The sequence below is a fragment of the Vidua chalybeata genome, chromosome 22, assembly GCF_026979565.1.
Source record: "Vidua chalybeata isolate OUT-0048 chromosome 22, bVidCha1 merged haplotype, whole genome shotgun sequence".
Lineage (NCBI taxonomy): Eukaryota > Metazoa > Chordata > Aves > Passeriformes > Viduidae > Vidua > Vidua chalybeata.
Genome location: NC_071551.1, coordinates 1,535,768 through 1,559,032, shown reverse-complemented (window position 1 = coordinate 1,559,032; position 23,265 = coordinate 1,535,768). Strand labels below are relative to the sequence as shown.

The following is a 23,265-nucleotide window of genomic DNA, read 5'->3' as shown; positions in this document are numbered from 1 at the left end:
TTTCCATTCCCAGTCCCTCACGGGATATGGAGTTGTGTGAAGGGCAGCAGTTGTTTCAGAGGGATCAGGTTTTTTAGGATGGGAAACCAAAATAATTTGGAATGAGGAGGAGAAGAGAGGTGGGCACCTGGAATGGAAAAGCTGCAGAGGTTTGGAGAGGAATCCAACCAGCAGGGACACCAGGGGGTGTGGAGGTTGAGGTCCAGCAGCCTGGGGGTGGAAACAAACACGGAGTGTCGCTGCAAAGAGGGAAACTTCACAGCTGCTCTGGAATGGTACAAACCCCCCACGTCTGGCTTGGAAGAGGAAATCCTTAAAATGTGACTGGATGGGAAAATATGAAAATGTTGACTGGCATGGGGCTGGATGGGAAAATACTGAAATGTGACTGGCATGGGGCTGGGTGGGAAAATATTAAAATATTGGCTGGGATGGGGCTGGGTGGGAAAATATTGAAGTGTTGCCTGGCACAAGGCTGGATGGGAAAATACTGAAATGTGACTGGCATGGGGCTGGATATTGCTCCAAACAGGGAAATTTGTGGGGGAATGGGCAGATATCCCTCTGACAAGGGATTTCTGAGAGCACTGCGCTCCGGCTCAGAGGATACAGCCTGGGATTCAAAGGCAGGCCTGGGTTAGCTGGGCCAGGGCCCGGGATTAGCTCAGATGATCCCAAGTGCAATTTATCCCCACGGAATAAGGCAGGGATGAGATGCCTGGGATGAGCCCCAGGCACAGAGAAGGCCATCCTGCAATTTCCATTTCCCTTCATCCCCTCCTGCCCAGTCCTGCGGAATCAGGGGCTCCTTGAAAGGACCAGACCGAGGCTTTTCCTCCGCTTATCCCAATCCCAAATTCCCCTGCCCCCAGGCTCAGGCTGGGGACAGATATCCCTGAGCCCATAAGCCTTTTGTATGGGGAAGAGAGGATCCTTTATCTGGCAGGCCTGAAGAAAAGAGAGCTTTGCACCCCCAGGAAGGGGAGATTCCCATTTTCCCAACGTTTTTAATCATGTGAGGGCCAAGATATCGCTGTGGAAATGCGTCTGTTCCCTTTGTGTGCCGAGAGCCTAACCCAGGTTATTTCCTGACTGCTTTACATTCCCTGATCAAAAATTCCTGCCTTTCCAAGCCCTCTGCTGTTCCTAGTGGAAGGAGATGAGAAATGCTCCCTGCTGGACGAAGAACTCCTGGATTTGTCCTGTTTTAGGGGAGTTTTGGGGGGTCTCTTTATGGGGTGCTCTGTGTAATTTATGAATTGAGCTGAGCACAGTCCAGCATTCCGGGGAAATCCCAGGAAAATTCCACCTGGGGGTGGAAAGAGAGGGAGCTCAGGAGGGGGGAAAGAGGGAGTTCAGGAGGTTGGAAAGAGGAGGTTCAGGGGTGGGAAAGAAAGAGGGAGCTCAGGAGGGGGAAAAAAGGAGTTCAGGAGGTGGGAAAGAAAGAGGGGGTTCAGGAGAGGGGAAGCAGGGACCTCAGGAACAGTGAAAAAGGGGGTTCAGGAGGGGGGAAAGAAAGAGAGAGCTCAGGGGATGGGAAAGAAAGAGGGGGTTCAGGGGGTGGAAAAGAGGGAGCTCAGGAGGTGGGAAAGAGGGGGTTCAGGAAGGAAGAAAAGAGGGGGTTCAGGGGGCAGGAAAAACCACACTGGGAGCTGAGCTGATGGTGATTTGTCTCTGGCCGGGTTTCTCGTTCCCCCGTGGCCACAGCAACAGCAGGAGGAGATTTCTTGGCACTTCAGACAAGGAGAGGGGGCCGGGAGCTCCCAGCTCTTGCTCCCTATCCGGTTACCCCGGGATTGGGTGTCCCAGCCGGAATCCACGGGCTCTGCTGGCAGCTGGAGTCGGGGAGGAGAAGGACGGCATTCCCGTTCCCAGAGAGAAAAAAGGGGATTTGGTGTGGCCACTGTGACATTCCTGTTCCCAAAGAGAAAACGGGGATTGGAGTGGCCACTGTGGTATTCCCGTTCCCAAAGAGAAAACAGGGATTTGGGATGGCCACTGTGACATTCCTGTTCCCAAAGAGAAAACGGGGATTGGAGTGGCCACTGTGGTATTCCTGTTCCCAAAGAGAAAACAGGGATTTGGGATGGCCACTGTGACATTCCTGTTCCCAAAGAGAAAACGGGGATTGGAGTGGCCACTGTGACATTCCTGTTCCCAAAGAGAAAACGGGGATTGGAGTGGCCACTGTGACATTCCTGTTCCCAAAGAGAAAACAGGGATTTGGGATGGCCACTGTGACATTCCTGTTCCCAAAGAGAAAATGGGAATTTGGGATTGCCACCGTGGTATTCCCGTTCCCAAAGAGAAAACAGGGATTTGGGATGGCCACTGTGACATTCCTGTTCCCAAAGAGAAAACAGGGATTTGGGATGGCCACTGTGACATTCCTGTTCCCAAAGAGAAAACACGGATTTGGGATGGCCACTGTGACATTCCTGTTCCCAAAGAGAAAACGGGGATTTGGGATGGCCACTGTGACATTCCCATTCCCAAATAGAAAACGGGGATTTGGGATGGCCACTGTGACATTCCCATTCCCAAATAGAAAACGGGGATTTGGGATGGCCACTGTGACATTCCCATTCCCAAATAGAAAACAGGGATTTGGGATGGCCACTTGGACATTCCCATTCCTAAATAGAAAATGGGGATTTGGGATGGCCATCATGGTGTTCCCATTCCCAAAGAGAAAACGGGGATTTGGGTGTTCCCATTACCAAACGGAAAATGGAGATTTGGGATGGCCACTGTGGTGTTCCTGTTCCTAAACAGAAAATGGGGATTTGGGATGGCCAACAAGGCGTTCCCATTCCCAAACAGAAAATGGGATTTGGAATGGCCACTGTGGTATTCCTGTTCCCAAACAGAAAACGGGAATTTGGGCATTCCCATTCCCAAACAGGGATTTGGGATGGCCACTGTGGTGTTCCCATTACCAAACAGAAAACGGGAATTTGGGCGTTCCCATTCCCAAACAGGGATTTGGGATGGCCACTGTGGTGTTCCCATTACCAAACAGAAAACGGGAATTTGGGCGTTCCCATTCCCAAACAGGGATTTGGGATGGCCACTGTGGTGTTCCCATTACCAAACGGAAAATGGGGATTTGGGCGTTCCCATTCCCAAACAGGGATTTGGGATGGCCACTGCGGGTTTGTCCCCCGGCCGTGCTCCCTCTCTGGGGCAGAGCTCTGCCCACAGCTCTCGTGGGATTTGTTTAGGCCCCGTTTCTCAGCCGCACAAAGCCCGGCTCAGCTCCTGGAGCGTCCCGGCTTTCCCAGGCTGGCCTGCTCAATCCCAGAGCTCGGCTGGGAAATTTGGCTCCCATGGCTTCATCCCAGGTGAAGTGTCACAAAACCCCGATGGATTTTGTGACACTTCACCCCAAAGCACCAGCTCGGCTGGGCTGAGGCCGTGCGGGGGGGTTAAGCTCAGCTGGAAATTAAGCCAGACCCAGCTCCTTGTCCAGCCCCCATTTCTCACTTCCAGCCCTGGAATGGGAAGAGAAGCAAAGTAAAACTTTGTGTGTTGAAATAAGGAGAGTTCAGTAATTGAGAATGAAGTAAATACAGTGATAATGATCATAATTATAATTATTATTATAATGATATATGAATTATTATAATAATATATAATATTATTATAATAATATACAAATATATTATCTATAAATATATTAATAATTATAATTGTGATAATAGTTATTATTATATTAATAATAAGTACATTCATTTATTATATGGATTATATTTATTTTATTTACTTCATTTATATATTTTAATATAGTAATAATAATAATAATAATAATAATAATAATAATAATAATAATAATAATAATAATAATATTTTAAAAAAGGGAAAACCAAGTGCTGCTCACTGCAGTTGTTGGCCAATGCCAGACCCCCCTTCCCGACCCCTTCCCAGTAACTGTCCCTGTTTTGTTCCCTGGGAATGGGGACATTCCATGGTGGAGAATGTCCCTTTGTCCCAGCTCTGCCCCCTCCCAGTTCCCTTTGGGACCCTCCCCAGTGGCAGAGCAGGAGACGAGGAGGGAAAAACATTGCTTGAGTGAGGATGGGATAAACAGGACTGGGCAACCCCCAACGCACCAGGCTGTGCTCAACACTGTTCCCATCCCAAATCCCAAACTCTGGGAGGGAATCTTCCCTTCCCAAACTGTGACCAGGAGAGAATCCCAAAGGATTAAAGCAGGACCCAGAATGGGGGCTTAGGTCCTTCCAGGACCTTGGGGATGGAGCAGGGACTGGGATGGAGCAGGAATTGGGGACAGAGCAGGGATTGGGATGGAGCAGGGATTGGGACAGAGCAGGGATTGGGACAGAGCAGGGATTGGGATGGAGCAGGGATTGGGATGGAGCAGGAATTGGGACAGAGCAGGGATTGGGGACAGAGCAGGGATTGGGATGGAGCAGGGATTGGGACAGAGCAGGGATTGGGACAGAGCAGGGATTGGGATGGAGCAGGGATTGGGATGGAGCAGGAATTGGGATGGAGCAGGGATTGGGATGGAGCAGGGATTGGGATGGAGCAGGGGTTGTTCTGTCCCCAGCCCAGCCAGGCTGGCCCAGAGCTGTCCCCAGCCCAGCCAGGCTGGCCCAGAGCTGTCCCCAGCCTAGCTGAGCTGTCTCAGAGCTGTCCCCAGCCCAGTTGAGCTGTCTCAGAGCTGTCCCCAGCCCAGTTGAGCTGTCCCAGAGCTGTCCCCAGCCCAGCCAGGCTGGCCCAGAGCTGTCCCCAGCCTAGTTGAGCTGTCCCAGAGCTGTCCCCAGCCCAGTTGAGCTGTCCCAGAGCTGTCCCCAGCCCAGTTGAGCTGTCCCAGAGCTGTCCCCGGGCTGTCACCGAGGGCTCTCCCGAAGCCCTGGAGCCGCAGAGCTCCCGGGAATGTTAACCATGAGGAGGGAGGAGCCCCATGACCAGAGCGGGAGCCCTGGAGCTTCGGCCTCGTCCCTCCTCCCCGGGGTGGGCTGGAAACCGCGCCTGTGCCTGCCCGGGATCCCATGAACATGCCGCAAATATTCCCAAATTTCCACCCCCCAGGAATCATTCCCAGGAATGATTTGGGAATCCCCACCGAGCCCCAGGAGAGCAAGGCCAGGCCCCGAGACACCCTAAGTCAGGCCTAGGCCAGGAAAACAAACCCAACCCCCAGCTGGGGCTCAGACCCAGCTCAACCTAGGCCAGGCCTGGCCTAGAATTGTCCCTCCCTGAGCTGGGATTAGGTCTGGGACAAACCAAATCCTGATCAATCCTAGAATCATCCCACGGAATTTGGCTTGGGAGGGACCTTAAGGCTCTGCTGATCCCAACCCCCTTCCACTGGGCCAGGGTGCTCTAAACCCCGTCCAGCCTGGCCTTAAACTCGGTTTTAAGTCCAGTTCTGTCTCAATCAGGATGTGCCAGCCCTTCAGGAGCTGTGTGTGCTGCACTGGGTGCTGAGGGGGGAAATTTGGGAATGAAGCCGAGTATTAAAGGACAAAAGTGGCTTTGGCTGATGCTGGGAGATCCCCTGAAGCAGCAAAGAAATCAGTTTTTTCTGTATTTTCTGCTGCTTTTCATCCCCAGCCACCTCTGCCACATCTCTTCTGCCTTTTCTAGGTCTCTGTGGGTTTTTGGAGGGTTTGTTTTGGGGGTTTGTTTTGGGGGGTTTGTTGCAGGGTTTGTTTTGGGGGATTTGTTTTAGAGGGTTTGTTTTAGAGGGTTTGTTGCACCGTTTCACCTCCTACAATTCCTGCTGCTCTTTGAGATCCAGTCCCAGCCCTAAATCCGTGTGCCTGTTCCCTGCAGCACGTCGGGGTCTCCAAGGGCTCCTCCAGAGCCAAAAAAAGCTCAGCTTGGGGCAGGTGGGGCTGGGGAACAGCTCAGAATGGGCTTAAGAGGCAACAGTTCCAGAATTGTCATTCCTGAGAGCTCGGGAGCCCCGAACAGCCCGGGGGATCTGCAGGGACTGGGACAATTCCAGAAGCACAAAGAGCCAAGAGAAACTTGTTCACCTCCCCCGAGCTGTGGCTTTCATTTGCTCGGGGCTTGCAGTGGCTTTGGCTTTGTGCTCCCTGAGTGAATTCATTCCCAATCCCGGGTTTGGATTCCCAATCCCAGGTTTGGATCCCTCGTAGCTCTGGGAAATCCTTCCCTGATTTCCAGGAATTCCTTCCCTGATTTCCAGGGATCCTTGTGGTTCTGGGAATCCCTTCCCTGATTTCCAGGGGTCCCTCCTGGCTCTGGAAATGCCTTTCCTCAGTTCCAGGGATCTCTCCTGGCCCCAGGAATTCCTTCCCTGATCTCCAGGGAATCCCTTCTCTGATTTCCAGGGATCTCTCCTGGCTCTGCAGAGGCCGCGCTGCCTCCCTTCCCTTAGTGCCACCAATCCCTTTCTCCGTCTGGTGCCTTTTTTCCCCCGTTTTTTTCTTTTTTGTCGGAGACACCGTGCCTGTAATAAGCATTCAAAATGAGTCTTGCTGGGCCAGGAGAAAGGGGAGGGGAAGAAAGAAGGGGAGGAGAGGATGAGATTTGGGGGGGCGGGGGGGGTGGAAGGGGGAAAAGAAGGAGGGGGTTTAAATAGCAAAGAATTAGGAAAAAAAAATCTGATGCAAATCACTGGTAGAGAGAAAATTATGTGCAATTACCCGAGCGATACTGGGCAGCCGTGCCCACCCCAACCAACAAGATCTCATTAACAAGCAGAAAATAAGATTGAAATGGTGTGTAAAAGAGCTGAAAAATGAATTTGAATGCTGCATTTGTCCACAATTACCCCCTCGTTCACACATATTTTATTGCAATTTTTTTATTATTCTTAATCTTTCCATCCCTCAAAGCAGATTGGGAACATCCTGGCATTACAGTTGCTGAGGGAGGAAGCATTAAGGATTCCCCGTTTCCCTGAAAGGAGACCCTTCTCCCGCTCGAATTTTCCGGGCTCGGTTTTGGCCGGATCAGGATTCATTTCCCGGCTTAGCCGGGTGTAGGGCCGTGCTCCTCGCTCATCCCTTAACGCCCCACACCGGGCCCTTCCCTTCCCCTCTCTCCTTGCCCCTCCAGGCTTCTCCTCCCCCGCATCCCCGGCATTCCCGTTTCTCCAGAGGATCCTGATCCCTCCGCTGTGCCCTTCCCGAGCGTCCCCCGCATCCCTCACGCCGCGCTCCTTCCCTTGGGGCAGCCGGAACGCGGGATTCCTGCAAAATCCGCCTCCTTCCCTCAGGATTCCCGCAAAATCCGCCTCCTTCCCTCAGGATTCCCGCAAAATCCGCCTCCTTCCCTCGGGATTCCCGCAAAATCTGCCTCCTTCCCTCGCCAGGGCTCAGGAAAGGGACACGGCAGCTCCAGGTTCCTCTGGGAAAAGCGGCTCCACCTTGTCTTGGTCTCCCTAAACTTTTAACCTGCACATGGCTGGCTTTCCAGGAAAGTTTCTGGCATTTTTTGGGGATATATTTCACCGAACAAAGCCCATCTGCTCCTGTCAGTTTGACGCCTCTGCTGCCGGCACCGGGAGCAGGGGAGAAGGGAACATTCTTCCCGTGTGAAAACAGATCCGTCCTTATTTGCCTGATTCCCGGTGACTCCGGCTCCGAGGAGGGTGGGAAGGGGGGAATTCACATCCCAGGGGCCTCTCCACTCTCCGCCCTGAGGTTCTGTGGGTTCCCTCGATCGATTGCGATGCTCTCATCCCACTGGAAACCCATCAGGAACAAAAGAGGCAGGATTTCATTCCCTTAACCCAAATTCTGTGTTCGTCTCTGTGTGATTCCCACTCCGGAGGTTGTTCCCTCTGAGAGAGGAAAATGTTGGGAACACGGAAGGATTTGGGATTCCCAATCCAGAGGTTGTTCCCTGTGTGAGTTACTGAGACAGGAAAATGTTTGGAACACGGAAGGATTTGGGATTCCCATTCTGGAGGTTGTTCCCTCTGAGATAGGAAAATGTTGGGAGCACGGAAGGATTTGGGATTCCCACTCCAGAGGTTTCTCCCTGAATGTGTTACTGATAGGAAAATATTGGGAACACGGAAAGATTTGGGATTCCCATTCTAGAGATTGTTCCCTGCGTGTTTTACTGAGACAGGAAAATACTGGGAACACAGAAGGATTTGGGATTCCCACTCCAGAGGTTTTTTCCTCTGCGATAGGAAAATGTTGAGAACATAGACGGATTTGGGATTCCCACTCCAGAGATTGTTCCTTCTGAGATAGGAAAACATTGGAAACACGGACGGATTTGGGATTCCCACTCCAGAGATTGTTCCCTGCGTGTTTTACTGAGACAGGAAAATACTGGGAACACGGAAGGATTTGGGAACAGTCGATTCCCCAGACTGGAATCCCATGGGAATTTTGGTGCTGCCTTTGGTGGGCCCAGGATCGGCCCCCAAGGCACTGCAAGCTCAGGGAGCAGCAGGACACAAACTGGGGAGGAAAAAGGAAGAAACAGGAGAAGCACTGTGGGTAAAAAACGTTTCCTCCTTCTCCTCCTTCCCTCCATCGCCAGGAGCGATGGCAGCAGGAAGGAGAAGCGCGGGGGGGTGTGGAGGTGCCCAAAATGCCCCCAGATGTTGAATTTAAGGGTTGAGACACAGAAATCTGTCCCCAGAATCGTCAAATCTCCGTCCCCAGGCAGAGCCTGCCGGAGCAGGGTGGATGGAACGGGAATTCCTGAATTCCTGCCGCAATCCGGCCAGGACTGGCGGGGCTTTACCTCCCCTCCTCCGGGTCCTGGCTGTTCCCGCTCCGGGGAGGGGACAGGGGCTCGGCCGGGAGGATCCCAGCGCTGGTTACCGAGGGAGCCGGGCAGGGCACGGGGGGGAAATGAGCCATCAGCAATTAACGCCGCGCACGGAGGGAAAATGAGCCATCAGCAATTAACGGCGCAGCCGCTGCCCGGAGTTCCCGGCCACGTCCGTGCCGCGATGTCCCAGGGAGCCGGGATCGGGGGGAAAGGCGGCCCCGGAGCGGGGGGAACGAGACGGAGGAGACGTTTAAAAGCGAGGAATGCAATGAAAGGAGTAAATAATTGGGACTGCGAGGCGGGGTGCGCATTCCCGGGGCGCGCGTTCCGGCTGTGCCTGCTCAGCCCAGCTGTGCTCCAGCTGTGCCCCGCCTGGGGAGAGCCGTCCCAGGGCAGGGAAAACGCACAGCGGCGCGTCCTGCCGCGGGTCGGGACCCAGCCCCTCGTGCCCCTCGCTGTTTGCCCCTCGCAGGGCTGCTGGGGTGAATTCCAGAGGAGCCGGGATGGGGAGCGCAGGCGGGCGCGGGGCTCTCCTGGCCAGATTCCAGCCGGCCCCAGCTCGGGGGTCCCTGCCCGGGGAGGATGGACAGGGAGCCGTGAGTCCCCTCGGTGTGCGCAGCTCTGCCGGGGGTGTCTGAGAGGGGCAGGACTCCGTGGGCTGGGGTTTCCCTTTGCTTCCCATCCTTCCCTGATTTCCAGGGATCTCTCCTGGCTCTGGGAATCCCTTCCCTGATTTCCAGGGATCCTCCTGGCTCTGCAGAGGCCGCGCTGTCTCTCTTCCCTCACTGCCACCAATCCCCTTCTCCGTTCCCTCCTGTCCCAGCTGGGATCTCCTTTGGAGAGGCTGCAGAACAGGGAGGACTTTGGGGGCTGTGCCCACCCCTGGAGCATCCCGTGGGGCTGCTCAGGAGGGCTGTGCAGTCCCAAAGCCTCAGGAGAGTTTGTGGGATGAGATGAATCCCAAAAGGATGCTGGTCTGAGTTTTAGTGTGAGGTCGGGGAGAGTTTGGGGGTCGTGTCAGCTTCCAGAGCGTCTGGAGCAACCCTCCCGCCGCCCCAGGGGTGGAGCAGGAGCAGGGAATGGCTCTGCAGGGTGGGCTTGGAGAGTTTGGAATGCCAGGGAATGGCTCTGCAGGGTGGGCTTGGAGAGTTTGGAATGCCAGGGAATGGCTCTGCAGGGTGGGCTTGGAGAGTTTGGAATGCCAGGGAATGGCTCTGCAGGATGGGCTCGGAGAGTTTGGGGTGCCGGGGAATGGCTCTGTGCTGTGGGCTCGGACAGTTTGGGGTGCCAGGGCCAAGCAGGGACATTGCTCGGACAGTTTGGGGTGCCAGGGCCAAGCGGAGACGTTGCTCGGGCAGTTTTTGGTGCTGAGAAATGGCTCTGCAGGGTGGGCTGGGAGAGTTTGGGGTGCCAGGGCCGGGTAGGAGCAGGGAATGGTTCTACTGTGTGGGCTCGGACAGTTCAGGGTGCCAGGGTCGGGCAGGAGCCGCTGCGTGCCCCGGGAAGTGCAGAGGGACGAGATCCGGGAGCCGCAGGGAAAGCCCGGGCAGCTCCCGGCTGTGGGGTCCGTTCCACGCCGGGGTCCCCCCTTGCGTGGCGCGGGATGTGCGGGGACATCTCTGGGTGCTGCGGGGCCTCTGCTGCCCGAAGGCGCCGCTGCCTCCTCCAGCCGTGCCCGGGACCAGTTTACAGCGGGGCTGGCGATCACAAACCCCGGCGGGGCTGGGGGCGAGCAGAGCGGCGATCAAAGGTGCGCGGGGTCGCGGCTGGCCGCGCTCAGCTCCGGGCTGCTCTTAAACCCACTCAGTTTGGAGATGAGAGGTATCTGATTTCAGGGAATGAGCGATCGTGAGCCTCGCGGGGCGCGGAGCCCGGGCAGGCACATCTAGGGAATCACGGGGCTGGCCATGGAGTGCAGGGGAAAGAGGGAATGGAAAGGTGGTTTTGGGAAATTACAGGGAATTTGGGAGATTACCCCACTGTGGAGTTGGGGGGGAAGAGAGAATGCTGGCACGGAGGGGTTGTTTTGAGGAGTCATAAGGAAAATCACGGGAAAATCAGTGGTTTGCTGGATTGGAGGGAAAGAGGGAATGCAGGTGTGGAGGGGCTTTTTGGGGAAGTCACGGGGAATTTGGGGGATTACCCCGGCTGTGAGATTGAGGGGAAAGAGGGAATCCAGCCGCGGAGGGCTTGTTTTGGGAAATCACGAGGAGCGGTTCGCGGGATTGAAGGGAAAGAGGCCAAAGCGATGAGTTCTGGGTGGGAATTCACGCACCAGGCCAGCGCCGAGGTGACACCGGGCTGTCCCCGCGGGCCGCAGCTCTCCCGCCCGGCTCGGGGCAGCCCTGGGGCGCTGCCCTGTCCCTGCGGAGCCACCCCCGCCCCTCCGGCTGACCCTCCGAGGGACACAGGGGGACACAGAGAAGGGACACTCCCGATGGGGACACAGGGAGGGGACACTGCTGATGGGAACACAGGGGGATACTCCCCGTGGTGACACAGAGAAGGGACACTCCTGATGGAGCCACAGAGTGGGGACACTCCCCGTGGGGACACAGAGAAGGGACACTCCTGATGGGGACACAGGGAGGGGACAGTGCTTATGGGAACAGAGGGGGGACACTCCCCGTGGGGACACAGAGCGGGGACACTCCTGATGGGGACACAGATGGGATACACTCCCTGTGGGGACACGGAGAGGGGACGCTCCCCACGGGGACACAGGGAGGGGACACTCCCGATGGGGACATAGAGGGGGGACACTGCCCATGAGGACACAGAGAAGGGACGCTCCCGATGGGGACCCAGAAAGGGGAACGCTGCCCGTGGGGACACAGAGAAGGGACACTCCCGATGGGGACACAGGGAGGGTACACTCCCCGTGGTGACACAGAGCGGGGACACTCCCGATGGGGACACAGGGAGGGGACGCTGCCCCGGCCTTCCCGCGCTCCGCAGCGGCACCGGGAGCCCGTGGCTGCCTCCCGAGCCTCTCGCAGCTTTCCCTGTCCCTGGGCCGTGCCGGCGCTGCCTCCCGTCCCTCCCGTCCCTCCCGTCCCTCCCGTCCCTCCCGTCCCCATTGATGTGCCGAGGAGCTGTCTGCCACTCGCGCGTCTCTTCCGAGAAGGGATCAGAAGTTTCAGCGAGCGCTCGGCGCCTCTCCTTTGATCCATGTCCTGAGGCCTGCTTGACAGCGAAAAAAAGCATGGAGACAAAACGACTCAGTCAAAGTGATTCCTGACAACTGTCTCCATGAGATAAGGAAGCTCTCTGTGTCTTGGTGTTTTTTTTTTTTTTCTCCTCTTCTAATACCGCCTCTCCGTTTCCATAAGAAGCGGAGTCACTTTAAACCAGAGGAGCAGCGGAGAAGAGCCGAGCACAGAGCCGAGCTTTATCGCGCTTCCTGTCTCCTTTCCCACTCCGTTTTTTTTTTTTATTATTATTTCTTTTTTCCCCTAAAAACTCCTCTTTTTCCCCGTTTTCCCTGCCCTCCTTCCCGCACGCGGCGTTCCCCGGTGCCGCTGGAACGCTGGGCGATGCCGGCGCGGTGGCGGTGGCCAGGACATTATTCCGAGCGCAGGGAGATGCCAGCTGTCCCCGCGAGGGACACCGAGAGCCATGATGTGACAATGAGCAGCCCTTTCAGGAGAGGGAGGCGGCTCATTAAGAGCCGGGCTTTACCCACCGCTGGCCACTTAAGCGGCCCTCGGAGCTGCTCCCCCGCTGCTGAGCCCCGGAATTTTCTTTAGGATTCTTTAATTTCGCTTTGCCGGGCTCGTGTCACGCAGGGAATGTCCCCCCGCTTTGCCAGGGGTGACGCTGGAGGGTGCAGGGCGTGTAGGGACAGGGAATGGGGTTGGGGTTGGGATCCCAAAGGCAGGGATCGCTCCAGGACAAAGAGCACACGGAGGGGACAGGGAGGTGGCTCAGACCGCGGAGCAGAGGGACACGGGGGGACAGGGCCACTCCAGCCGTGAGGAGCCGCGGGAATGCAGGATGGATCCCGAACGGATGGATTCAGGATGGATCCCGATGGATCCCAGACTGCTCCGTCCAGCCCTGCAAAGCTGCAGGGGACCTCGGGTGACCACGCCTGGCAGGGCACGGGACAGAGCCACGCTCAGGGGGTGGGGACAGGGACCGGAGAATCATGGAAGGGTTGGGGTAGAAGGGACATTGGAGCTTTCATCGCTCCAGACCTTCCCGCGGGCACGGACCCCTCCCGTGGGCAGGGACCCCTCCCGTGGGCACGGACCCCTCCACGGACCCCTCTCTCCATCCCGGGCAGCTCCAAGCTGGCCGCGGGCCCCCCAGGTCCGGAGCTGCAGGCTCAGAGCCCCTCCCAGCCCCGCAGGACCCCTCGGCCGGGCGGTTCCTCTGCCCCTGGCTCACCGTAATGAGCCTTTTGTGGCGGGTTCGCTCCGGAGTGAAACTCCATTAGCGGCGGGGCCGGGGGGCGGCGGGGGGCGAGGGTCCCTTCCCCCCAGAACCGCGCTGCACCGCGCTGATAAACAGCAAATATCGGGGAACAGGATTTCCACATTATCTGAGCGCGGCAGAAAATCAAAATTTCAGTCTAAATCCGAGGAGACGAAGCTCATAAGCTCCTCCAGCTGATACAGACGCCGAGCCCAGCCGGCAAAGGCTCAGGAGGCACAAAATAACATTTTTCCTTAAAAAAAAAAAAAAAAAAAAAAAAAAAAAAAAAAAGCAAAAAGAATGAAGGAGAAGGGAGAAGCAAGAAATCTTTGGGGGCTGCCTGTGGGGAGGGAGGAGGAGAGGTGGTGCGGAGAGGAGCATTGTGTGGTGCTGCAGCCCCTTCCTGCTGAGCGGAGAAACACCCGGGAGCGCTGCGGAGGGGCTGGGAGAGCTGGAGACAGGGCTGGGAACGCCGGGGAGAGCTGGGGACAGGCCTGGGAACGCCGGGGAGAGCTGGAGACAGGGCTGGGAATGCCGGGGAGAGCTGGGGACGAGGCTGGAAATGCTGAGAGAGCTGGGGACAGGGCTGGGAGAGCTGGGGACAGGGCTGGGAATGCCGGAGAGAGCTGGGGACGGCTCTGGGCCTGCTGGGGACGTTGCCCATCCCAGAAGGGTCCCAAAGGGCGGCTCCGGCTGCCCTGGGTCGGACCTGAAGCCCGGGCAGCAGCTGCCCGAGGTGCTGGCAACGCTTAATGAGAGATCCGAGAGCGCAGCTGAGCCCCGAGCCCGACTCGGGAGCCACGTGGGGCTTTCCCGAGCCCAAAAGCCGAGCCCGGGCTGGGCCGCTGCCACCTGGACCACGGGGCAGGAGCCGCTCCGGCCCTGCGGCGGGGAGCGATGCCGGGGATGGGGGAACCCTAAAAACCCGCAGCGGGGACGGAGCAGGTCGGCAGATGCTCAGGATAGGGGGAACTGCCCCGGGACGGGGATGGGGCTCCCTAAAACCCCACAGCGGGGTGGGAGCGGCTCAGCAGTGCGGGAGAGATGCCGGGGAACTGCTCCGGGACGGGGATGGGGCTCCCTAAAACCCCGCAGCAGGGTAGGAGTGGCCGCGCTCGGTGGCACCGCGGGGCCGAGGGACGCGGCTCCGCCTGCCCTGGAGGAGTTTCCCCCATCCCGGTGTGGATCTAGAACACTCTCCAGGTGGTTCCAGCGCAGGAATTCCCAGAGTATCCAGTTTGGCCGTGGCCCAGCCATCCCAGCACCCTTGGTGCTCTGTCTCCTGACCTTCCCTGCGCCAGGGACTCCCCAAAGGCGCCGCTCCCCGCAGGATCCGCGGCTCCCGGGGCCGGAATCTGCAGGGTTTTGGCCGGGGGAATGCGGCCCGGCCGCGGCTCTGCACACGCCGGAGGCTCCGGGCTCCCCCCGGGGCTTTTCCTCAGCTCTGCTTGGGGCAAGGAAGGAAAAGAAGCAGGGACGAGTTGCAGGAAAGGTTTTCTTGGTTCCTCCTCCTGCTCCATCACCGGCTCCTTAAAACTCAGAACACAAAGGAATTCCTCACCCCGTGCTGCCCCCTCAGCTCCCAGGAATGCCCCTTGCCCTTCCCCCCCTCATTCCTATGCCCATCTCTAGAGTGGCATCTTTCGGGCAGGGAATTTTAGGGTCTGTTCCAGCCGGGCACGTTTCTGGTATAACCCAATCCCTCCGTGCAGATCCAGGGGCTGTTGGTGGAACTGAAGCCCAAAATTTCGGGTTTTCCCAGGCAGGACTTAAGGCTCTGCAGAACTCCAGTGCTGGAGTGAGTTCTGCTGCCGAGGAAAGGAGGGGATTTATTTTGGGTGAGGAGGAAGAAGGTGTGGAGTGGGTGCCTTTGGAAGCATCCCAGTTGTGCTGGCAAAGTGAATTCTCGAGTTAAAATCTGGGGATTTCTGGGATGCTGCTGCAGGATTGTCCCACCCCTCTGCGCTGCTGGTCCTGTCAGTTCTGCTGTCTCTCCTCACGGGGCAGGTGGGCAGGGCTGGTTTTCCTGGAATATTTCAGCTTTCCCTTCTCCCAGGTGCTCACACAGAAGCCCTGAAAGTGAAATTCGGGCAGTCAGGCCAGGGAGGGATCTCTGCTCCCACAGCTGGGGCTGAGCTCGGCGCTAGCGGAGCCATTTCACGCCGGCTTAGAACCGGTTTTAAAGAGCCCCACATCTCGTTCAGGATGAAGATCTCAGCGCCTTCCTTTAGGATTGGTGCTTTGGGGTCCCCCGGCACTCAGGGAGGGCCTTCTCGGGGTGCTGAGCAGAGCTGCCTATTGTAAATGCAGGTGAACCTGGCGGGAAGAAATGCTGATGTCTGCCTCCAGTCAGAAGGCTATTTATTATAATTATGCTATAATACAGTAATATACTATTTAAAGGAGATACTAAAACTACAAACCTACTTTTTCTAACTACCATATCTAACTCACAACTCATGACCCTCTCTGAGAGTCTAGACACAGGTGGGTTGGATTGGCCACCAGGCTCAAACAATCCTAACCAGAATCCAACCAAGCAATCACCCCAGGTAAACAATTCTCCAAACACATTCCACATGGGAAAAACAAGGAGCAGAAACAGAAATCGTTTCCTCTTTTTTCTTTCTGTGCTTCTCTATGAAAAAATCCTGAGAGGGAGAAGAATGTGCTGCCACAGCTGGCAGTGCCTCGGTGCCGCTCTTTGTGTCCTCAGCAGAGTTTTGGGCTCTGACTGGGAGTTGTGGAGTTCTGCTGACATCCCCCAGAGCCAAGGGCTAATTCCCAAAAAATCCGGCGCCACTGCCCAAAGGTGCTCTGCAGCACCAAACCCCTCCCTGAGCAGCCAAACCGCACAGGAGAGGCTGAATCGGCCCCGAGGGCTGTGCTGGCCTGTGGGGGTCAAACCTGCCCCGAACCCCAACAGGGCAGCTCCTGCGGGGGCTGGCTCGAAAATCTCCGGTGGCTTTTGCTGCTGCTCCTTCCCCCGAGCCCGGGCAGCTCCAGCCATATCCCTGCTGGGCTCGCTGCTGCTCTCCCAGCCCCTCCGGCATTCCCAGTGCCTCCAGCATTCCCAACTCTTCCAGCATCCCCAGTCCCTCCCACGTTTCCAGCCCTTCTGGCATTCTCAGTCCCTTCCAGCACTCCCAGCCCTTCCAGCATTCCCAGTGCCTCCAACATTCCCAATCCTTCCATCATTCCCAGTCTCCTCCAGCGCTCCCAGTCCCTTCCAGCATTCCCAGCCCTTCTGGCATTCGCAGTCCCTCTGGCATTCCCAGTCCCTGCAGCATTCCCAACCCTTCCAGCATTCCCAGTCCCTGCAGCATTCCCAACCCTTCCAGCATTCCAGTCCCTGCAGCATTCCCAACCCTTCCAGCATTCCCAGCCCCTCCAGCATTCCCAGTCCCTGCAGCATTCCCAACCCTTCCAGCATTCCCAGTCCCTCCTGCCCCAGGGCTCCCGGCCTGGCCCCGCCGGCTCCGTTCCGTTCCGCGGCGCTCCCGGGGCTGGCGGAGCTTTTCCCCGAGCCCGCGCGGGGCCGGAGGTCAAGCCCCAGCGGGTGTTTCCATTTAGTTCCAGATGCCAGCCTGACAGGTGGGTGCCTCTTGATTAATCCCCAGCCCCCTCAAAAGCTCCCGGCCCCGCCCCAGTCCAGCCAAAATTAGGGGAGAAACTCTGGGAATGGGGCTGGGGGGGTTCTGTCCCTCCGGGCGAGGCTCGTGGGTTTCACCTCCAGCACTTCCCAGTCCGGGGGTTTGAGTGGGAGGCACAGCCAGAAGCTCCCAGTTCTCCCAGTTTGGCCGCTGTGGTGCAGCTCTGACCTAACCGTGTCCCCAGGGGTGCCGATGTCCACCTGAGCCCCGGGAAAGTGAGGATTTGGGATCCAGGGGGGCTCTGCTGGGGTCGCTGCGGGGTCTGGCTGCTGCCAGGGGCACCCCTGAGCCTGGGCGGGCTCCTGGGTTTGGTGGCCACACCAGGATTGTCACCTCACTTAGAGGTGACAAAGAGAGAACAGCACCAAACCTGAACTCAGCCCCTGCCACGGGGACTCTGTGTGGGGGCTGAGCCTGAGACCCCCTGAGACCCCCAGAGAGCCCCTGAGACCCCTGAGACCCCAGGAAAACTGAATCCCTCTGGTGCTGCCTCGGCCCATGGGGAAATTTGGGGTTTTTTGTCTTTTTTGGACACATCTCTGGAGTCCAAGCCTCAGGAGTTCTTTCCCTCTCTCTCGCCCCCCTTTTCCACACTCTGAGTGTCCAGAAATCCCCACTCTGGTTCAGAACTCTGCCCAAAAGCTGATGATTTCTCCCCAGAACCTCTCTGCTCATCCACGCCGGGGAAATTCCTGGGGTTTAGGGAGCTGAGGGGGGTTCAGAGGGGAGGTAAATCCCAGTTATCCCAGCAGGGAAGTAAATCCCAGTTACCCCAGGAGAGAGGTAAATCCCAGTTACCCCAGGGAACTGAGGGGGGTTCAGAGGGGAGGTGAATCCCAGTTATCCCAGCAGGGAGGTGAATCCCAGTTATCCCAGCAGGGAGGTAAATCTAGTTACCCCAGGGAGCTGCAGAGGTTCCAGGAGCTCAGGAGAGGCAGGGAAGGTGATTTCCTGCTCCTGTGCCTCACTCCCAGCTCCAACCCTGGCAAACCCCAGGGGGTTTTCCCCATCCCTTCATCAGGGTGGATCCCCCCTGCAGGAATGTGGAGATTAAAAGCCCAAAGGGCACCCCGAGGAGCAGGGAAGGACAAATCCAGGATCCTCAGAGGTGCTGCAGCCTCCTGAGCAGCAGTGCCGAGGCTGGAGAGATGCAGCCAATGCCTGAACATTTATGTAAAAAGAAAAAAAAAATCAACTTATTAAAATTTTGCCCGGCTGCATCTCCTGCTTATTCAAACAGTGCCAATTTCCGTGGATCTCATATCAGCTCCCAGCATCTCCCAGCCTCAGTGCTTGGGTTATGTGGGAAGAGAGAGAGAGAAGCGGGGTGGGGGGGGGAAACTGCGAGCAAAATAAAAGCTGCTATCTGACAGAATCTCTCCTGGGGATCTCAGTTATTTAAAAAAAAAAAAAAAAAAAAAAAAAAAAAAGAATATTTTTTTCTCTTGGCTGCTGTTTGTTAAATGTGCAGGAGCCATAGGCAAATTTTTGCTAATTTTGTGCATGCCTTTATCATACTGGTGATTCACTGGCAGCTTTATCCTCCGATAAGTGGATTAGTTGTTGAGCTAAACAAAAAGGTGTTTGACAAGCAGGAAGCTCTAAAGAACATATTTGTTTTCCGAAGAATGGAGCTGTGTTTATTGCTCGGTGCAGTGTGGGTGCGTTGTGGGGAATTTCATTACCCGGCAGCAGAGCCCTCCGAGCTCTCCTGCCTTGCACGGGGATGTGGTGCAGCAGGAGCCTCTCCCTCCTGTCAGGATTTGGGGTGTGGTGCAGCAGGAGCCTTTCTCTCCTCTCAGGATTTGGGGTGTGGTGCAGCAGGAGCCTCTCCCTCCTGTCAGGATTTGGGGTGTGGTGCAGCAGGAGCCTTTCTCTCCTGTCAGGATTTGGGGTGTGGTGCAGCAGGAGCCTCTCCCTCCTCTCAGGATTTGGGGTGTGGTGCAGCAGGAGCCTCTCCCTCCTCTCAGGATTTGGGGTGTGGTGCAGCAGGAGCCTCTCCTTCCTCTCAGGATTTGGGGTGTGGTGCAGCAGGAGCCTTTCTCTCCTGTCAGGATTTGGGGTGTGGTGCAGCAGGAACCTTTCTCTCCTGTCAGGATTTGGGGTGTGGTGCAGCAGGAGCCTCTCCCTCCTGTCAGGATTTGGGGTGTGGTGCAGCAGGAGCCTCTCCTTCCTCTCAGGATTTGGGGTGTGGTGCAGCAGGAGCCTTTCTCTCCTGTCAGGATTTGGGGTGTGGTGCAGCAGGAGCCTTTCTCTCCTCTCAGGATTTGGGGTGTGGTGCAGCAGGAGCCTCTCCCTCCTGTCAGGATTTGGGGTGTGGTGCAGCAGGAGCCTTTCTCTCCTCTCAGGATTTGGGGTGTGGTGCAGCAGGAGCCTCTCCCTCCTCTCAGGATTTGGGGTGTGGTGCAGCAGGAGCCTCTCCTTCCTCTCAGGATTTGGGGTGTGGTGCAGCAGGAGCCTTTCTCTCCTCTCAGGATTTGGGGTGTGGTGCAGCAGGAGCCTCTCCTTCCTCTCAGGATTTGGGGTGTGGTGCAGCAGGAGCCTTTCTCTCCTCTCAGGATTTGGGGTGTGGTGCAGCAGGAGCCTCTCCTTCCTCTCAGGATTTGGGGTGTGGTGCAGCAGGAGCCTTTCTCTCCTCTCAGGATTTGGGGTGTGGTGCAGCAGGAGCCTTTCTCTCCTCTCAGGATTTGGGGTGTGGTGCAGCAGGAGCCTTTCTCTCCTGTCAGGATTTGGGGTGTGGTGCAGCAGGAGCCTCTCCCTCCTGTCAGGATTTGGGGTGTGGTGCAGCAGGAGCCTTTCTCTCCTGTCAGGATTTGGGGTGTGGTGCAGCAGGAGCCTCTCCCTCCTCTCAGGATTTGGGGTGTGGTGCAGCAGGAGCCTCTCCCTCCTCTCAGGATTTGGGGTGTGGTGCAGCAGGAGCCTCTCCTTCCTCTCAGGATTTGGGGTGTGGTGCAGCAGGAGCCTTTCTCTCCTGTCAGGATTTGGGGTGTGGTGCAGCAGGAGCCTTTCTCTCCTCTCAGGATTTGGGGTGTGGTGCAGCAGGAGCCTCTCCTTCCTCTCAGGATTTGGGGTGTGGTGCAGCAGGAGCCTTTCTCTCCTGTCAGGATTTGGGGTGTGGTGCAGCAGGAGCCTTTCTCTCCTGTCAGGATTTGGGGTGTGGTGCAGCAGGAGCCTCTCCCTCCTGTCAGGATTTGGGGTGTGGTGCAGCAGGAGCCTTTCTCTCCTCTCAGGATTTGGGGTGTGGTGCAGCAGGAGCCTCTCCCTCCTCTCAGGATTTGGGGTGTGGTGCAGCAGGAGCCTCTCCTTCCTCTCAGGATTTGGGGTGTGGTGCAGCAGGAGCCTTTCTCTCCTCTCAGGATTTGGGGTGTGGTGCAGCAGGAGCCTCTCCTTCCTCTCAGGATTTGGGGTGTGGTGCAGCAGGAGCCTCTCCTTCCTCTCAGGATTTGGGGTGTGGTGCAGCAGGAACCTTTCTCTCCTGTCAGGGTTTGGGGTCTTGGGGTCGGGGTTTGGCTGCTAAGCAGGAATTTGGTGGTGTAGAACATCTTTGGGTTTATTTGGGAGTAACACCTGGATGTATTTAGGAATGACCCCTCTGAGGGATGTCAGCAGAACCCCACAGCTCCCAGTCAGAATCCCACAATTCCCAGTCAGAATCCCACAGTTCCCAGTCAGAGCCCTACAATTCCCACTCAGAATCCCACAATTCTGTCAGAGCCCCACAGCTCCCAGTCAGAACCCCACAATTCCCAGTCAGAATTCCACAATTCCCAGTCAGAATCCCACAGTTCCCAGTCAGAATCCCAAAGTTCCCAGTCAGAACCCCACAGCTCCCAGTCAGAGCTGGGCTGTAGAACTGGGATTGAGGGTGCAGAGGGAGAATTTGTCCAAAGGGAGGAGAATGGGGCTGAAATGAAATCTCGACTTTATCCAAACCTTTCACTGTGCCATCCGAGGATCTCCTGCCCCCGGGGTGTTTCTCCTCGCGGTGCCACGGGGGAAGGTTGTGATTCCAAGGCCAGGAATGGGGGCACAGGGATTTTATGCCCTTTAAATGTAAGGCTGGAGCCCTGAGGCTTTGCCAAGGGCCTGTGCTGGTCCCAAACCCCTTCTCTGCAGGAGCGCTGCAATTCCATATTTCTGCAGTTGCGTGTTTGCGTTCTGTCCTTTGGAGCTCTCCCCTCCCCTCTCCCCACTCAGGCACCCACAGGCCTTGGGCTGTGTTTGCCAAATCCGTGGGAAGAATGGGAGTTTTCCCCCTGGAGCTGCCGGGAGCCTGGGGACAGTGGCAGTGGCGGTGACCGTCCCTCACAAGGATCAGGAGCCAGGCGTGCCCCTGGCCTCCCGCTGTGCAGCTCAGGGGATGTCCTGGAACAAAGGTGCTTTGCTGCTGATCCTGCCCGGGCCATTCTTCCAAGCTCTGATCCCATCTCCTGTTCCACCTCACTCCTCCAAGCTCCTGTTCCATCCCTTGCTTCCAAGCTCTGATCCCATCTCCTGTTCCATTCTGCTGTTCCAAGCTCTTATCCATTTCCTATTCCAAGCACTTATCCCATCTCCTGTTCTATCCCACTCCTCCAAGCTCTTATCACATCTCCTGTTCCATCCCTTTCTTCCAAGCTCTTTTCCCATCTCATCCCATCTCTTATCCCATTTCCTGTTCCATCCCACTCCTCCAAGCTCTTATCCCATCTGTGTTCCATCCAGCTCTCCCAAGCTCTTACCCCATCTCTTCTTCCAAGCTCTTATCCCATCTCCTGTTCCATTCTGCTGTTCCAAGCTCTTATCCCATCTCCTATTCCAAGCCCTTATCCCATCTTTGTTCCATCCAGCTCTCCCAAGCTCTTATCCCATCTCCTCTTCCAAGCTCTTATCCCATCTCCTGTTCCACCTCTGGCCCTGGCATCCATGGCTTTCCTGGCAGTGACTCCGCAGGCCGTGGTGGCACCGCTCTGTTCCCAGTGTCACTTTTCCTCCATCCCGGGCTCCTCCTGGCAGGGACGGTGAGCAGCCACCCCATTTCCCCCTTCCCGTGTCATTCCTGGATTTTCCAGCCTGCCATGGGGCTGGCTGATCCCGGTGCTGACAGGGACGTGGCCCTGTCCCCTCGTGGCTGGGCAGTTCTGCAGTGACCCCTCGGCAGGCCGGGGGTTGTGGAGCTGATTTTGGGGTGCACAAGGACGGGCAGCTAAATCCCTGGGGATGCCCCTGGGATGGATCTCCTGGGGAAATGAGGCCTCTTCCCGCTGATCCCACTGCTGACCCCAATGTTCCCCGGGGTCCTTCGGAGCCAGAGCCAGGCTTGGTGATCAGAGCAGTGCAATCCCAGCACTGGGATGGTTCCAGCCCTCCTGGCACTCCCAGGAGCCTGAAGAGAGGGAAGGGATGGCCGCACCATCCCCATCCCATCCCATCCCATCTCATCTCATCTCATCTCATCTCATCTCATCTCATCTCATCTCATCTCATCTCATCCCATCTCATCTCATCCTATCCCCATTCCATCCCCATCTCATCCCATCCCATCCCATCCCATCCCATCCCCATCCCATCCCATCCCATCCCATCCCATCCCATCCCATCCCATCCCATCCCATCCCATTGATCCCATCCCATCCCATCCCATCCCATCCCATCCCATCCCATCCCATCCCATCCCCGAGCTTCCCCCACGCCACGGCCGTGGATTCAGAGCCGCTTTTCCCTGGCGAGGGGCTGGAGCAGCGCCGTTTTCCCGGGATTTGGGGAGGGAAGGAGCGCTGGGAGCGGGGCAGGGCTGAGCTCAGAGCTGCGGCCGGCAGCGCTCGCTGTGGCGGCTCTGGCACGGGTGAAACCGGAGAGGGAGGGAGGGAAGGAAGGAGGGAGGGAGGGGGGACGCGGCCGCGGAGGAGCGAAAGGTCCCCAGCTGGCTGTGAGTGGCATCTGCGCGCGGAGCGCAGCCTCCAGCTGAGAGCTATTTCACTATTTATTTACATGTAATTATTGCTATGAGGTGCAGATATTAACACTGTCAAGAGCAATTTGCCCTGACATTTTTCACTCGCTCTGTTCCCTGACGTTCGGGGCTGGGTGGGATTTTTCCGCTGCCTCTCTCTCCCGCTCCCTCCTCCCGGCCCCGCTCCGCTGCGGGCACCGCGCTGCTTTAATCCCGCGCCCTTCGCAACTCATTAAACTTTGAAATTTAATTTTGGCCGGGGCGCGGGGAGCGGCTCCCGCCCCCGCCCGGCCCCCGCCGCCCCTGCCCGGCAGCCGAAGCGTTCCCAGTGCGAACAAACCGAATTTACCGCTGGCCGCGTTTTCAATTGCGAGGCAATCTCGGCCTCAACCTTCGCTGCATCTCAAACACCCCAAAGGTGCTCGAGCGTTCACGGCGAGGACCCTGGGAAAGCAAACGCAGAACAAAGATTTTCCCAACCTCTGGCCCGAGCAGCACAAAAATCACCTCCTGCCCCATAAC

At 57.0% G+C, this 23,265-nt stretch overlaps 1 protein-coding gene across 1 annotated transcript in view; it reads left to right on the top strand.

Annotated features, from left to right (window-relative positions):
* Positions 1-23,265, top strand: part of PAX7 (paired box 7) — a 119,075-nt gene that overhangs the window by 76,235 nt on the left and 19,575 nt on the right. The window lies entirely within an intron of this gene.